General features: G+C 40.5%; 1 protein-coding gene across 1 annotated transcript in view; it reads right to left on the reverse strand.

Annotated features, from left to right (window-relative positions):
- Positions 1-15,186, reverse strand: part of LOC126158426 (DNA polymerase nu-like) — a 247,083-nt gene that overhangs the window by 120,814 nt on the left and 111,083 nt on the right. The gene's annotated exons all lie outside the window — the stretch shown is intronic.

Here is a 15,186-nt window from a genome sequence, read left to right on the forward strand (position 1 = left end):
ACCAGTATAGGATTAAATAATACACTTTACTGATATCTGTATTTTCCATTCTTTTTCCGAACTCATATAATTATTGTTAGTAAATTGGACATGTAATTCACATGGTATTATGATCAGGCAAGTGATTATTATCCTGAATTGCTTATCTACAGATTGATGCGTTATCACAAAATAATAATGGATGGATAAAAACGAACTTTCTTGGTATTCAGTAACAATTTTTGCTCATTCTGTGTTTGGCTTTTAGCTGACTAGGCTGTCATCAAGTGGCAACTAACTGTAGTAATAAGGTGATTTTGCTAAAGTCTTCACAAATGTACTTGGTTAATGCATGAGAATATTAAATCTTTCACACAGATCTCTTGTAATCCCTATAGAGATATATGATATAGCCTCTGCTACAGAAACTTGCACAAAACAGAGTTATTCCACTTCCAAGACATTCTCAACAGTCCATCAGGTGGCATGGTGGTTATTTCCCTTCTCAGTCTCTTGGTATCTGAAATTTTGTGGATAATTTTCTACAAGTATTACATCAAGAATCTCTCAACTGCAAAATTACATGCTTGATTAGATATGAGGATATTGGTCTGCGCTTGTGAACTGGTACAACCAAATGAAACACTGATAAGGAAATTAAATTCATATTTAAAAAATGCATTTTTTTCTTCTTGGATCTTAATGTAGGTATTAGAACGTACAAAAAGTTGCTTAGCATTTATAGGAAAAATGACAGTATTATTTAAATTTATTAGCCAGCCTTGGACCATAAAAAACAATTACCTGTTATAACCATTTAAACTGAACTTAAGTAAACAATTTAAGTAAATTAACATATTTACTATACTACAGTGTAAAAAAATCTCTCTTTCCATATTATTATTTGATCCTCTGTTAATACACTTCCTTTTGTTGCTGAAAAAGTTTTAATGTTTGTAGGCAAGGCATTTCCAGAGGATGGTAGAGATGTTACTAGAGTCCCCAGTGATTGAAACAAAGTCATGCCACTGTCATTACAAAGTTTCTGTTGAATCTACAATTTTGTTACCAATGACATGATGGGAATTAGGCTCATTGTGGCTTAGTGCCTCCATTCAATTTCATAAGACTGTTGGAGATTTTCATTCCCTGGTGGTAGTTACTATGTTATGAAGAATATTGTCAGGTGGCACTGAAGCAGTGTGTACAGCTTCCTTGGCCAGAGTGTCTATGTTTTCATTTCCTTTTATTCTGTTGTGCACTTTCACCAATAACATGATGGTCATCCTATTTAGTGGGAAAGCTCATGCACTGCTTCTGTAACCTAATATATTAGATAATTTGTGGCATTGTTTATGTCATAACATTTTAACAGCATCAATGCTGAGCATTAGTCTGATAATATTATGATTGATTCCTCTTGCACTTCTTTTGCATATTTAAGTCCCTCTAAAAGCACTATGAGGCCTGCAGTGAGTATGGACATAACTTCTAGGAGCTTGAATTTGCCTCCTCAATTAGTCTTGCCATCTGTGAATGCACTTGCTGCCACGTCTTTCTGTTTCAACCCATCTGTGTAGATCTGTCACAACAATTGCCAAAGACAGTTATTAATACTGTAATCTCTGAAAGCTCCCAGTGACTACTAAGTTATAAATACACAGCATTCCACTACATGGGACATTGCCTCATGTCTGTCCCATTGTCCAGAGGTAACCAACTGAAAAATACTTCCAGAATTCAGGAAACAACCCCCTAGACTGTGGCCAGCCATTTCTCTGCAGTGCCTTTTCTTTCAGGAGTTCAAGTCTTGACAGGTATGTGGGAGAACTTTGGGGAGTTTGGAAGGTAGGTGAAGAGATACCAGTGGAAGTAACACTGTGAGGGCGGGTCATGAGTCATGCTTTGGTAACTCAGTTAGTAGAGCAGTTTCCCACATAAGGCAGTGGTCATAGTTTTGAAATCAGGTCTGGCACAGAGTTTTAATCTGACAGGTTGAAAATATGATGAACATTTTCCTCACTGCTGCATTCACATTAAGAAGACATGACATGTCTAGACAGTAGAGTTGTTGCTAAAATCTCCTGTGACTGAAACGAAGTCATGCTGTTACCTCCCCCTCACTTACCGACCTTAATGACAGTGAAAAATGAAACCGTGTGTACCTAATGGGAGTTTTGGAAAAGCAATCGTCACCGAAGTTAACCTGTCGGTAAAGAGGGAGGAAAGGGTTACATCTAAATGAAAGGAAATGTGCTAATGAAACTGGTGGACATTAATTTTGAAAAGGGGTAAAGTTAATAAAGTAAGTAAATGTGCAGCCGTTACGTTAACAATTAACTAGCGGTAATTAGGTATTTGAGATTTGGGGGAAATCACGGTCGCCAGTCCTAAGGACAATTACTATAGTAACTGAAAAAGAAAGGTTATTACACATATAATTAGCACTAGAAGCGTGGCAACTGAAGGTTGACACGTGTAGTGTGAAAACTGAAAGTTTGTCAGAAGTAATAAATTTCGCTACACCCTGACTTAATTTAGCAAAAGAATTAATAAAACCGGAAAATCGAAAGTTAATTTAGTGACTGAAGTTAATAGTGAGCTTTCTTTCTGAAGCACATCGAAATTCAGTAAAATACGGCTAGTCTTGGACTACCTCAACAATCATTTCAAAAACTACTTGAATCTACGCAATTTAGAAATAAGAGATTTAACTTTGAACTTGAATTAAATGATTCCGAACAATTAACAATAGTAAAATTTAGTACGTACCAAGCTGAGCTGCAGTCACAGGTAAGCTAAAATATGGTAACAAAACTCGCACTCTTAATTTGTGCTTGTGTAATCTAAATAGTGTAGCCAGCTATAAATACTTTAACCGAATTTTGAAATTAAAGCAGTGAAAACGAGTTAGCTATATTACTTTAATGCTGGCGTTTGAATTTCAACGACACTCGGGTTCATTTCGGAAAAGGAAGGGACTCTGCTTGGTAATGCAATTGGGACAATGAGCAACAAACGTTCATGCTAAGTTGCTGTAATTATAGTGACGAAAATGGAACAGTTTGAAAAGCTGAGGTCTGCCATACAGTTCTAAAACTTTACGTGCGTCCAGTCTTCCTTGTCGGTTGATTGAAGGTTTGAAGCCGTCGGTCGAGGAGGTGGCGACAGTCACTCATTGTTGGCCGTCGCTGTTGCAGAAGCTGGATGTCGGCGCGCCTTCTTCTCGACACGGTCACCAGACGAAACGGGCTCTTGATGTGCGCTAGTTAATGTTTCTCGTCCGCGACACCATGTCAGAAACTATCATCGCAAGTCGAGCGCAATTACATGCTGCCAAACCCCGAAAGCGCGGCAACTCGCGGGAGCGTCACACAACACACCTGCTCCACTCGCTACTCCCCCACACTCCCTCTGCTCAGCCCGCGCTCCACGCGGCAGAGTTAACACTACCAAAGATCCTACACACTTTGATTCTTCACTCGACCTATCAACGTAATCGTTCGATAGCAGTTTTCCCTAGGCAAGACCCAGCGTAAAAATACAAATAATATTTACGAAACAAACCAATTATACATCGACATAAATGCATAAATATACAAATAGTAAAACAATTACAACATACAAAGAGACAGAAATGTCATATCTTGAGGTAACAAAGCAAGGAAAGAAAATAATAGCACAATAGATGGAAATAGGAGGATATGCATTTCCGGTGTTACACGTGCCCCACATTGTCTGAGGATGTTCGTGTAACGTAAACAGACTCAGAAAATGTTCCAAAAAAGAAACAGCGGAAATGCATATGCTCAAAACATCAAAAAAATTTAGCATTCGTCTAATTAACCATAAACCAATTTTTAGACAATAATAATTGAGTGGAGACACTCCTAATCTTATTCCACTTTGTCATCTTGCACAAAATAAAACAGGTTGACAACATATCAAAATTCATAGAAAATGGTTTAGTTATTCCAAAATCATTAAAATTCGTAACACTATAATAAATGGAATACTATTTGCAAAATCAATCAGAGTACATGGTCATAAAAAACAGGTATATCAAAATACGCGAACTAATGATTAATTACATAGAATACACATTTTTATGTAACCTTTTCATAATTAATTTTCTCGTCATGTCCAATTAACGCTAAACAAGAAAATAATATACAGCAGATCGAAAAAAACATAAATATTGACAGCAGAATTCTTTCACATCAGCTGTCCGGGAAGAAATGCAACTCCACATTCCGTACTCGCGAGTACAAAGAATACCGACAGCGGCACAAAAGCCGACAGCGACACAAGAGCCGATAGCTGCTCCGCCTCGCCAATATTGTTGCGCCCGCCTGTGCGGCACGCTTGATCTCACTCGCCTGTGTAACGGCATTTGCAGAACGTCCGTTTCACTGAATTCTTTCGGAAAAACTGACTCCCGAGTAATCTCAAGGAGTCCATAAACACTATCACAGTGGATAACTCAACACTGTCCATCATCACACGCATGTACTAGCCTGAAACTTAAAACAGCGTCTAAGTACATCGGCAATGACTAATAAAAACACACATTCATGAAATATTACAGAAAGTTACAAAATCATATTTACATTCCTTAATCTACTGTGACTCAGCTGAAAACTTAAACTAGCAGCTTGGATTTTTCAGATGATTACTAATCAGTTACTCTTAAATCATTTAGTCAAAATTAATTACTTATTAATTACAACTTCTTTAATGACCTCTAGGTCAGGCAAAAGCATCGTAACATGGCACATCCTTAAATCTTACACTCTATATTTACATACTGTACAAATTACCCATTGTGTGGTATTAATCGATCCTAGGTTGGTACAATTTCAAGTCTACAATATTCCGTATACCTAATCGTTTTCCAGAGCTTGGATACTCTAAGCAATAAGCATTTGTGTGAGGTATACCAATGACTTTATATGGTCCATTATAAACAAACTTAAATTTAGAGATTTCATTGTCTATCTCGCTCGATTTCTCATGAGCTTTTACAAGTACTAAGTCTCCGATTACAAACTTAGCAAAACGCGCTTTAGCGTCATGACGACGTATGCGAGCATCGGCTTTTAGCTTCATTACTTCTCGCAAACGATCTTTTTTCACACCAATACTAATGTCAATCCGTGGAGTAAATTTGATTATCTCTTCCACTAAACTTTTACTTCCGTCATCCAACAGGATTTCCTCTGGAGAAAATCCCGTCGATTCATGTCTCAAGGTGTTCATAATTCTCTCAAATACTGCTACGTATTTGCCCCATGCCCTATGATTGTGATGGCAATAGGTACGGCAAAGTCAGCCTAGCTCGCGCATATACCTCTCAGCGGGATTTCCAGCCGGACAGTAAGCTGAAATATGGATCACTTTGACCCCATTACTTTCCATACCTTCATTCCACAATTTAGAAGTAAATTGTGCCCCATTGTCTCATAGAATCACCTTGGGCTTACCAATATGAACAAAATAATCGTTCACAAGCTTGCTATAGATCGCTTTGGCCGTAGCTTTCCTAATCGGGTATAGTTTGATCAACTTGGAAAAAGCTTCTAGCACTACTAAAATGTAGGCAAAGTTTCCTGATGACTTGGGCAAAGGTCCGTACAAGTCCACGCACAGCAATTCAAAGGTGTCGTTAGGCCTTATACTTTGCATAGGACCACGACTCGTACAGTTGGTAACCTTCACCTTCTGACATAAATCGCAAGTTTTCACTCTGTCAGTAACGCGTTTTAACATGTTGTTAAAATGCACTACTTCACTCAGCTTTTCCGTACAATTCTTAGGTCCACAGTGACCATACGCCAAATGGTAGTAGTCTATTATTTCCGTGACGTATTTGGTGGGCCAGCATACCCGCCAAATATTACTATCTTCACCCTTACGTATGTACAAGATATGATCGTATATCTTGTAATACTTTCTTAATTTCTCTCCTTCTGAACTCCTTTCGTCATATCGGGTTTTCACCATATTTAAACAACCGTCCTCATTCTGATGACGACGTAGATTCTTACAGATGTTCACTACTAATTTATGTCCCTCAACTTCTTTAAAATAGTATAATTTGACCACTCCATCTAACTCATCTTTCAATACATCTTGATTTGACTCGGGCAACCGCGACAGCGCATCCGCTACGCAATTGTCGGTCCCTTTTACGTAACAGATGTCATAGTTAAATTGCTGTAAATACAGCGACCACCTAGTCAGTCTTTCGTGAAGTAGTTTACAATCCTTCAGATAAGTGAGCGCCTTATGGTCCGTATGAATAATCACCTTACGGTCCCATAGGTAACCCTTGAACTTCTTGAATCCCCACACGATAGCGAGACACTCTTTCTCAGAAATCGTGTAGTTTCGCTCACTTTTTGATAAAGTTCGACTCGCGAACGCTATCGTCCGGTGTTCCTTATCCTCTCCTTCACCAACTTCTTGGAACAGTTCTACCCCCACCCCGTAATTCGACGAATCCGTTCCCAGATGGAAGGGTAGCGATAAATCAGGATGAAATAGTATGTTAGATCTTACCAACTCGTCTTTTAATCTCTCAAAAGCGGCCTGACACCCGTCAGTCCACACAAACGGAACGTTTTTGCGTAAGAGGTTATTCAAATTTTCATCATTAAACACTTGTCCTTTTCCAAATTTACGATAAAATCCTGTTAACCCTGGAAAACTTTTTAACTGTTTCCTAGACTTGGGTGGAGGACAATTCCTTATTGCCTCTAGTTTCTCTGGGTCCTTCGTAATACCAGCAGTGGTAATTACATGCCCTAAAAATTTCAGTTCCTGCTTCACAAATTCGCATTTCTTTAACTTTAGAGTCATTCCGCCACGGCGCAATGCTCTAAGAACTTCATCTAACAGGTCACAATGGTCATGCCAAGTGGCATTGGCCAACAATAGGTCGTCAACATATACAGTTAATCTTGAACTCAAAGCCGGTCCTAGCACTTTATCTAGGGCTCTGATGAATACGGACACAGATATATTAAGTCCAAACGGCAGTACTCTATACTGATAACACCTGCCCGCAAACAAGAAGGCGGTGTATGGCCTAGATTCTTCTTCGAGTTCTATTTGCCAGTAACTAGCCGTCAGATCGAGGCTAGTCATGAACTTAACGTCATGAAAACGTTGCAAAATCTCCTCCACACTCTCTGGTCTGTCTGTTTCGCGTTGAACGACCCTATTCAACGTGCGTGCGTCAATCACAATACGCACATTACCATCCCGTTTTGCTACAATGACCAAACCGTTATTGTATGGACTCGTACTTCTTTCAATCACTCCCCATTCGATCATCTTATCTATCTCCCGTTGCACTGCTTCCTTTTTGGACAGCGGTATAGCATACGGTCTCACGAAGAATGGTTCGTGCGGAATTACATGCAACTTGCATTTATATCCTTCCACAAGTCCCGGTTTGTCTGAAAACACACTCTTATTCCTCATTATCACTTCATACAGGCCTCGTCTTTGTTCGTGTGTTACGTTTGACACACCGTCTACAATACTTTCCAATTCACTTTCTACATTATTGTCAATGCTGAGATTCCTCACGTTACGGCAGTTCAAATTCATTCCTACATCAATGTCATCCGGCCAGTTAACAATGTGTATAGGCTGGTATTGCTTATGCACACCGTCTCCTGCCTCGTCAAAACTAACTACTATCGTTTTATCTTGTGACGTACATGTCAAAGTTTTGCTTTCGCAATTAATCACTGCACAGTACTTTAATAGCCAATCTAACCCGATAATTACTTCCGTAGTTAAGTCTGGCACGACGACAAACATATCTCGAAGTGGACAAAAATCTGTTTTGTGACCAGTTTACTGGCCTTCCCAGTAGCACCAACAATTTTCACTCCTCTTACTGGCATAACTACGATGCCAGGTCTGTCTTTCAGTAACTGAAATATTTTTCCAGCTACAGCACTCAATTCTGCACCGGTGTCAATCAACACGTTTAGTTGTAGGTCATGTATATTAACAGACACTACTATCTGTCTACACTTGTCCTCGACTGTTTCTTTATTTTCCCACAGTAAATCCTCGTCTATATCCAGGTCATTCCAGAAAAAACCATCCGGCTTTGATCCTAAATCCGGCTTATCTGGCGGCTTTTTCAGCCTCTGTTCAAATACAGTTTTAATTTCAACACGTTTGTCCTGAGGCTTAGTCTGTAGCTTCGCCTCCAATACCGAAACCTTTTCCTGTAACTCGCCAACTAGTGAGTGTTGCTTTGCTATCAATTCATTAACCGTCACCTTCGTTGATTCCACTTTGGTCAGATTAATCTCATCTGCCAATCTACCTGGAGGAATGTGCCCAGTATTATCTGCAATTACTTCCTCTGGATCTGCGCAACCCCCACTGCTATCGTCCGACCGTATAACGTCAGCCCTAACCTCATACACGCTGTAATCTACGTGCTTTTCTACCAATCGTGTCCGGCTGCCACTAAAATTCTTGTAATCTTTCTCCTTAATACTTTCACAATGTTTAAACTGGAGGTTTGCGTCGGATGGGTCGGCTACTTCTACCACTACAACTTTCGGTAAGGTCTGCCGGTTAGGGCCAGAACTTTCCGTTACTACTTCAACATCCAACCCTTGCGGGACGAAACACGACGAATCTTGCTCGTGCTCCCCATTAACATCAACTATTTCTGGTAAAGTCTGCCGGTTAGGGCCAGAACTTTCTATCACTTCACAAACACTATCTTCCTGCGGGACGAGACGCGGCAAATCCTGCACGCGCTCCCCATAAACACTTCTCCCATACAGACCCCTATAATCTCTTAGTTCGTCGTATAAGCGACCGAACTGCCTTAACCAGACCTCATCCCTCTCTGCATCCCCTCGCTCGATGACGGACGTGTTATCCGACATCTGATCTTCTCTCAACAATTGCGAATCATTCTTAAACTCAATCTCCAGTTCCGCTGTGGGTATTACAGCTGCCACTTTATAATCGATTTCCGGAACACTACTTAAATTGTTCTCACTGACAGTGAATGTACTACCTACTGCCGTGTATACAGCTGATCTACTACTTGTGGGCGCACTCCTTTCTCCTAACACTGGCACACACTCCCGCCGTTGATTATTCCACACGGAATTTTCATAATGACGATACCTGGGTTTTCTCCTGTTATTGGGCCGCCAAAATTTCTCCACGCCCGCTCGGCCCCTCACCGGTGCGGCTAATGGTTTCCCTGTCTCGTCCCAGCAGATACGCTCCCCGGATGCTGCTGAGGCGGCTGATCACACCCTCTGGCGTTATTACTATTCTGTGAATCCCGTATCACGTTAGTATGATACTGGTTTCTGTCATTCCTGTTATTATTTGCATTGTACCAATTGTTATTACGGTCCGAACCATTATTGTTATTGCTGCGGTATGCATTATTCCCATGGTTATCGTTGTTATGGTTGGGGTGGTACCCGTTGTTGTTACCACGGCCTCTACCACTGTCGCGATTATTGCGCCAATTGTCCTCGTCCTCAACTCTTTCCAGGAAATCATTGATTGTCCTGTAATTGCTTCCTACGTAGCGTTTTGTATCATCTGGAAGCTTCTTGTAGAGTTCCCAGACTATTTCGGATTCCGTGCGGCGATCACGCAAATATTCCAACTTGCGGATCCAGCCCTCACAAAACTCCCTCATCGAACCGCGCGAATTCGCATCGAAAGGCCTCGATACGACAAATTCGCGCCAGACACTTTGCTATTTTTGCTCTGACCAGTATTCAGCCAGAAACAAATTTTTAAACTCGTCAAAAGCAGGTTCGTAATGTTGAGGTTTAAGCCCCAACGCTTGGCATCACCAGCCAGCACATCAATAACCGCATTAATTTTTCTCTCATTAGTACATGATCTGGGTAAAACTCTTTCACAATTTTTAATGAAATCCGTCGCGTGTATACCGCCTTTTTTCAAGGGGTCGAACCGCTCCTCTTTCATCAACAATTCCGAACTATGTGCACAGATTGGCACATAGCTCTGTTTTTCGTCAAGTTTCTTTTCTAATTCCGACACTCTCGTAATTACTTGGCAAGTGGTTGTCGCAAGCGTTACCACTTCCCTCTTTTTCTCTTCGCAGGTATTAGCCTGCTCCCTCACTTTAGTGTCTACTTCGGACACTAAAGCCTTTAAAGTTTCCACCTTCTGTTGATCCTCTTTTTTCACTAATTGAATTTGTTCCGTCACCTTATTCTCGATGATCGGAGCAACTGACTCTCCTACACTTTTCTCGATTCTGCTAATTTCGGAATAAAAACGAGTATTTATGCTCGCAATTTCCGCCTGAACGCCTATCATTTCCTGTTTAAGATTACCGATTTCGGTATTAATTACAACAATATCTTCTTTGATTTTATCAACTTTTGTGTTAACAACTCCAACATTGTTGTTAACAACGTTAATAGCTTTGTTCTGATTGTCTAGCATCCGTTCAATTTTTTCAGACTGAGCTTCTTGTTTGGCAGCCTGAGCTTCTTGCTTGGCAGCCTGATCTTCTAGCTTGGCCGATTGACTCTTGATTTCGTTAATCAAAACATTCAATAAATCAGTTAAATTCCCGGAAACTACCGGTTTCACTTCCGTAGCGGCTTCCTCTTTAATTGTCCCCCCGTATTCGTCATCAAGGGATTCAGATTTGATTTTAACTTCCGATTCCGAAACATTTTCTGAAGTTTGGAATTCCGTTTCTGCTCTTTGTTGCGTTTCGGCGGTCGCGTCTTTCATGCCAGCCGCCTGCTCCTGAACAATGGGTACCGCGGTGCGCGTTTCCCACTGTTCGACCGATTGTTCCGTATTCAAGTCTACCAAATTTTGGCAATTGTTGCCTTCACTCATTTTAATAATTTTCAATATAAATGCCAAATCTCAAATATAATTAGGATTACTCCCACTACTTATTCTCGCTGACGTAACGGCCTGTACGTAACCAATACTTTGTTACGAGATTTGCCCAATGCAAAATTCGTGTCCAGAACAACCTCAAATGTGAAGATTGTCCTGTCACGGTCGCCACGTGTTACCTCCCCCTCACTTACCGACCTTAATGACAGTGAAAAATGAAACCGTGTGTACCTAATGGGAGTTTTGGAAAAGCAATCGTCACCGAAGTTAACCTGTCGGTAAAGAGGGAGGAAAGGGTTACATCTAAATGAAAGGAAATGTGCTAATGAAACTGGTGGAAATTAATTTTGAAAAGGGGTAAAGTTAATAAAGTAAGTAAATGTGCAGCCGTTACGTTAACAACTAACTAGCAGTAATTAGGTATTTGAGATTTGGGGGAAATCACGGTCGCCAGTCCTAAGGACAATTACTATAGTAACTGAAAAAGTAAGGTTATTACACATATAATTAGCACTAGAAGCGTGGCAACTGAAGGTTGACACGTGTAGTGTGAAAACTGAAAGTTTGTCAGAAGTAATAAATTTCGCTACACCCTGACTTAATTTAGCAAAAGAATTAATAAAACCGGAAAATCGAAAGTTAATTTAGTGACTGAAGTTAATAGTGAGCTTTCTTTCTGAAGCACATCGAAATTCAGTAAAATACGGCTAGTCTTGGACTACCTCAACAATCATTTCAAAAACTACTTGAATCTACGCAATTTAGAAATAAGAGATTTAACTTTGAACTTGAATTAAATGATTCCGAACAATTAACAATAGTAAAATTTAGTACGTACCAAGCTGAGCTGCAGTCACAGGTAAGCTAAAATATGGTAACAAAACTCGCACTCTTAATTTGTGCTTGTGTAATCTAAATAGTGTAGCCAGCTATAAATACTTTAACCGAATTTTGAAATTAAAGCAGTGAAAACGAGTTAGCTATATTACTTTAATGCTGGCGTTTGAATTTCAACGACACTCGGGTTCATTTCGGAAAAGGAAGGGACTCTGCTTGGTAATGCAATTGGGACAATGAGCAACAAACGTTCATGCTAAGTTGCTGTAATTATAGTGACGAAAATGGAACAGTTTGAAAAGCTGAGGTCTGCCATACAGTTCTAAAACTTTACGTGCGTCCAGTCTTCCTTGTCGGTTGATTGAAGGTTTGAAGCCGTCGGTCGAGGAGGTGGCGACAGTCACTCATTGTTGGCCGTCGCTGTTGCAGAAGCTGGATGTCGGCGCGCCTTCTTCTCGACACGGTCACCAGACGAAACGGGCTCTTGATGTGCGCTAGTTAATGTTTCCCGTCCGCGACACCATGTCAGAAACTATCATCGCAAGTCGAGCGCAATTACATGCTGCCAAACCCCGAAAGCGCGGCAACTCGCGGGAGCATCACACAACACACCTGCTCCACTCGCTACTCCCCCACACTCCCTCTGCTCAGCCCGCGCTCCACGCGGCAGAGTTAACACTACCAAAGATCCTACACACTTTGATTCTTCACACGACCTATCGACGTAATCGTTCGATAGCAGTTTTCCCTAGGCAAGACCCAGCGTAAAAATACAAATAATATTTACGAAACAAACCAATTATACATCGACATAAATGCATAAATATACAAATAGTAAAACAATTACAATATACAAAGAGACAGAAATGTCATATCTTGAGGTAACAAAGCAAGGAAAGAAAATAATAGCACAATAGATGGAAATAGGAGGATATGCATTTCCGGCGTTACAATGCCATTGCCACTATTTGCAGAAAAATATCACAGACCCTTGCAAAAAATGAAATCCCACAAATACAGACCTGTTGTTGTTGTTGTGGTCCTCACTCCTGAGACTGGTTTGATGCAGCTCTCCATGCTACTCTATCCTGTGCAAACTTCTTCATCTCCCAGTACCTACTGCAACCTACATCCTGCTGAATCTGCTTAGTGTATTCATCTCTTGGTCTCCCTCTACGATTTTTACCCTCCAATACTAAATTGGTGATCCCTTGATGCCTCAGAACTTGTCCTACCAACCGATCCCTTCTTCTGGTCAAGTTGTGCCACAAACGTCTCTTCTCCCCAATCCTATTCAATACTTCCTCATTAGTTATGTGATCTACCCATCTAATCTTCAGCATTCTTCTGCAGCACCACATTTCGAAAGCTTCTATTCTCTTCTTGTCCAAACTAATTACCGTCCATGTTTCACTTCCATACATGGCTACACTCCATACAAATACTTTCATAAATGACTTCCTGACACTTAAATCTATACTCGATGTTAACAAATTTCTCTTCTTCAGAAACGCTTGCCTTGCCATTGCCAGTCTACATTTTATATCCTCTCTACTTCGACCATCATCAGTTATTTTGCTCCCCAAATAGCAAAACTCCTTTACTACTTTAAGTGTCTCATTTCCTAATCTTATTCCCTCAGCATCACCTGACTTAATTCGACTACATTCTGTTATCCTCGTTTTGCTTTTGTTGATGTTCATCTTATATCCTACTTTCAAGACACTGTCCATTCCATTCAACTGCTCTTCCAAGTCCTTTACTGTCTCTGACAGAATTACAATGTCATCGGCATACCTCAATGTTTTTATTTATTCTTCATGGATTTTAATACCAACTCCAAATTTTTCTTTTGTTTCCTTTACTGCTTGCTCAATACACAGATTGAATAACATCGGGGAGAGGCTACAACCCTGCCTCACTCCCTTCCCAACCACTGCTTCCCTTTCATGTCCCTCGACTCTTATAACTGCCATCTGGTTTCTGTACAAATTGTGAATAGCCTTTCGTTCCCTGTATTTTACCCCTGCCACCTTTAGAATTCGAAAGAGATTATTCCAGTCAACATTGTCAAAAGCTTTCTCTAAGTCTACAAATGCTAGAAACGTAGGTTTGTCTTTCCTTAATCTTTCTTCTAAGATAAGTCGTAAGGTCAGTATTGCCTCACGTGTTCCAGTATTTCTACGGAATCCAAACTGATCTTCCCCGAGGCCGGCTTCTACCAGTTTTTCCATTCGTCTGTAAAGAATTCGTGTTAGTATTTTGCAACTGTGGCTTATTAAACTGATAGTTCGGTAATTTTCACATCTGTCAACACATGCTTTCTTTGGGATTGGAATTATTATATTCTTCTTGAAGTCTGAGGGTATTTCGCCTGTTTCATACATCTTGCTCACCAGATGGTAGAGTTTTGTCAGGACTGGCTCTCCCAAGGCCGTCAGTAGTTCCAACTCCGGGGGCCTTGTTTCGGCTTAGGTCTTTCAGTGCTCTGTCAAACTCTTCACGCAGTATCATATCTCCCATTTCATCTTCATCTACATACTCTTCCATTTCCATAATATTGTCCTCAAGTACATCACCCTTGTATAGACCCTCTATATACTCCTTCCACCTTTCTGCTTTCCCTTCTTTGCTTAGAACTGGGTTTCCATCTGAGCTCTTGATGTTCATACAAGTGGTTCTCTTCTCTCCAAAAGTCTCTTTAATTTTCCTGTAGGCAGTATCTATCTTACCCCTAGTGAGATAAGCCTCTACATCCTTACATTTGTCCTCCAACCATCCCTGCTTAGCCATTTTGCACTTCCTGTCGATCTCATTTTTGAGACGTTTGTATTCCTTTTTGCCTGCTTCATTTACTGCATTTTTATATTTTCTCCTTTCATCAATTAAATTCAATATTTCTTCTGTTACCCAAGAATTTCTACTAGCCCTCGTCTTTTTACCTACTTGGTCCTCTGCTGCCTTCACTACTTCATCCCTCAAAGCTACCCATTCTTCTTCTACTGTATTTCTTCACCCCATTCCCGTCAATTGTTCCCTTATGCTCTCCCTGAAACTCTCTACAACCTCTGGTTCTTTCAGTTTATCCAGGTCCCATCTCCTTAAAATCCCACCTTTTTGCAGTTTCTCCAGTTTTAATCATCAGGTCATAACCAATAGATTGTGGTCAGAGTCCACATCTGCCCCTGGAAATGTCATACAATTTAGAACCTTGTTCCTAAATCTCTGTCTTACCATTATATAATCTATCTGATACCTTTTAGTATCTCCAGGGTTCTTCCATGTATACAACCTTCTATCATGATTCTTAAACCAAGTGTTAGCTATGATTAAGTTGTGCTCTGTGCAAAATTCTACCAGGTGGCTTCCTCTTTCATTTCTTAGCCCCAATCCATATTCACCTACTATGTTTCCTTCTCTCCCTTTTCCTACACTCGAATTCCAGTCACCCATGACTATTAAATT

This window comes from Schistocerca cancellata, chromosome 2, assembly GCF_023864275.1.
Source record: "Schistocerca cancellata isolate TAMUIC-IGC-003103 chromosome 2, iqSchCanc2.1, whole genome shotgun sequence".
NCBI classification, from domain to species: Eukaryota; Metazoa; Arthropoda; class Insecta; order Orthoptera; family Acrididae; genus Schistocerca; species Schistocerca cancellata.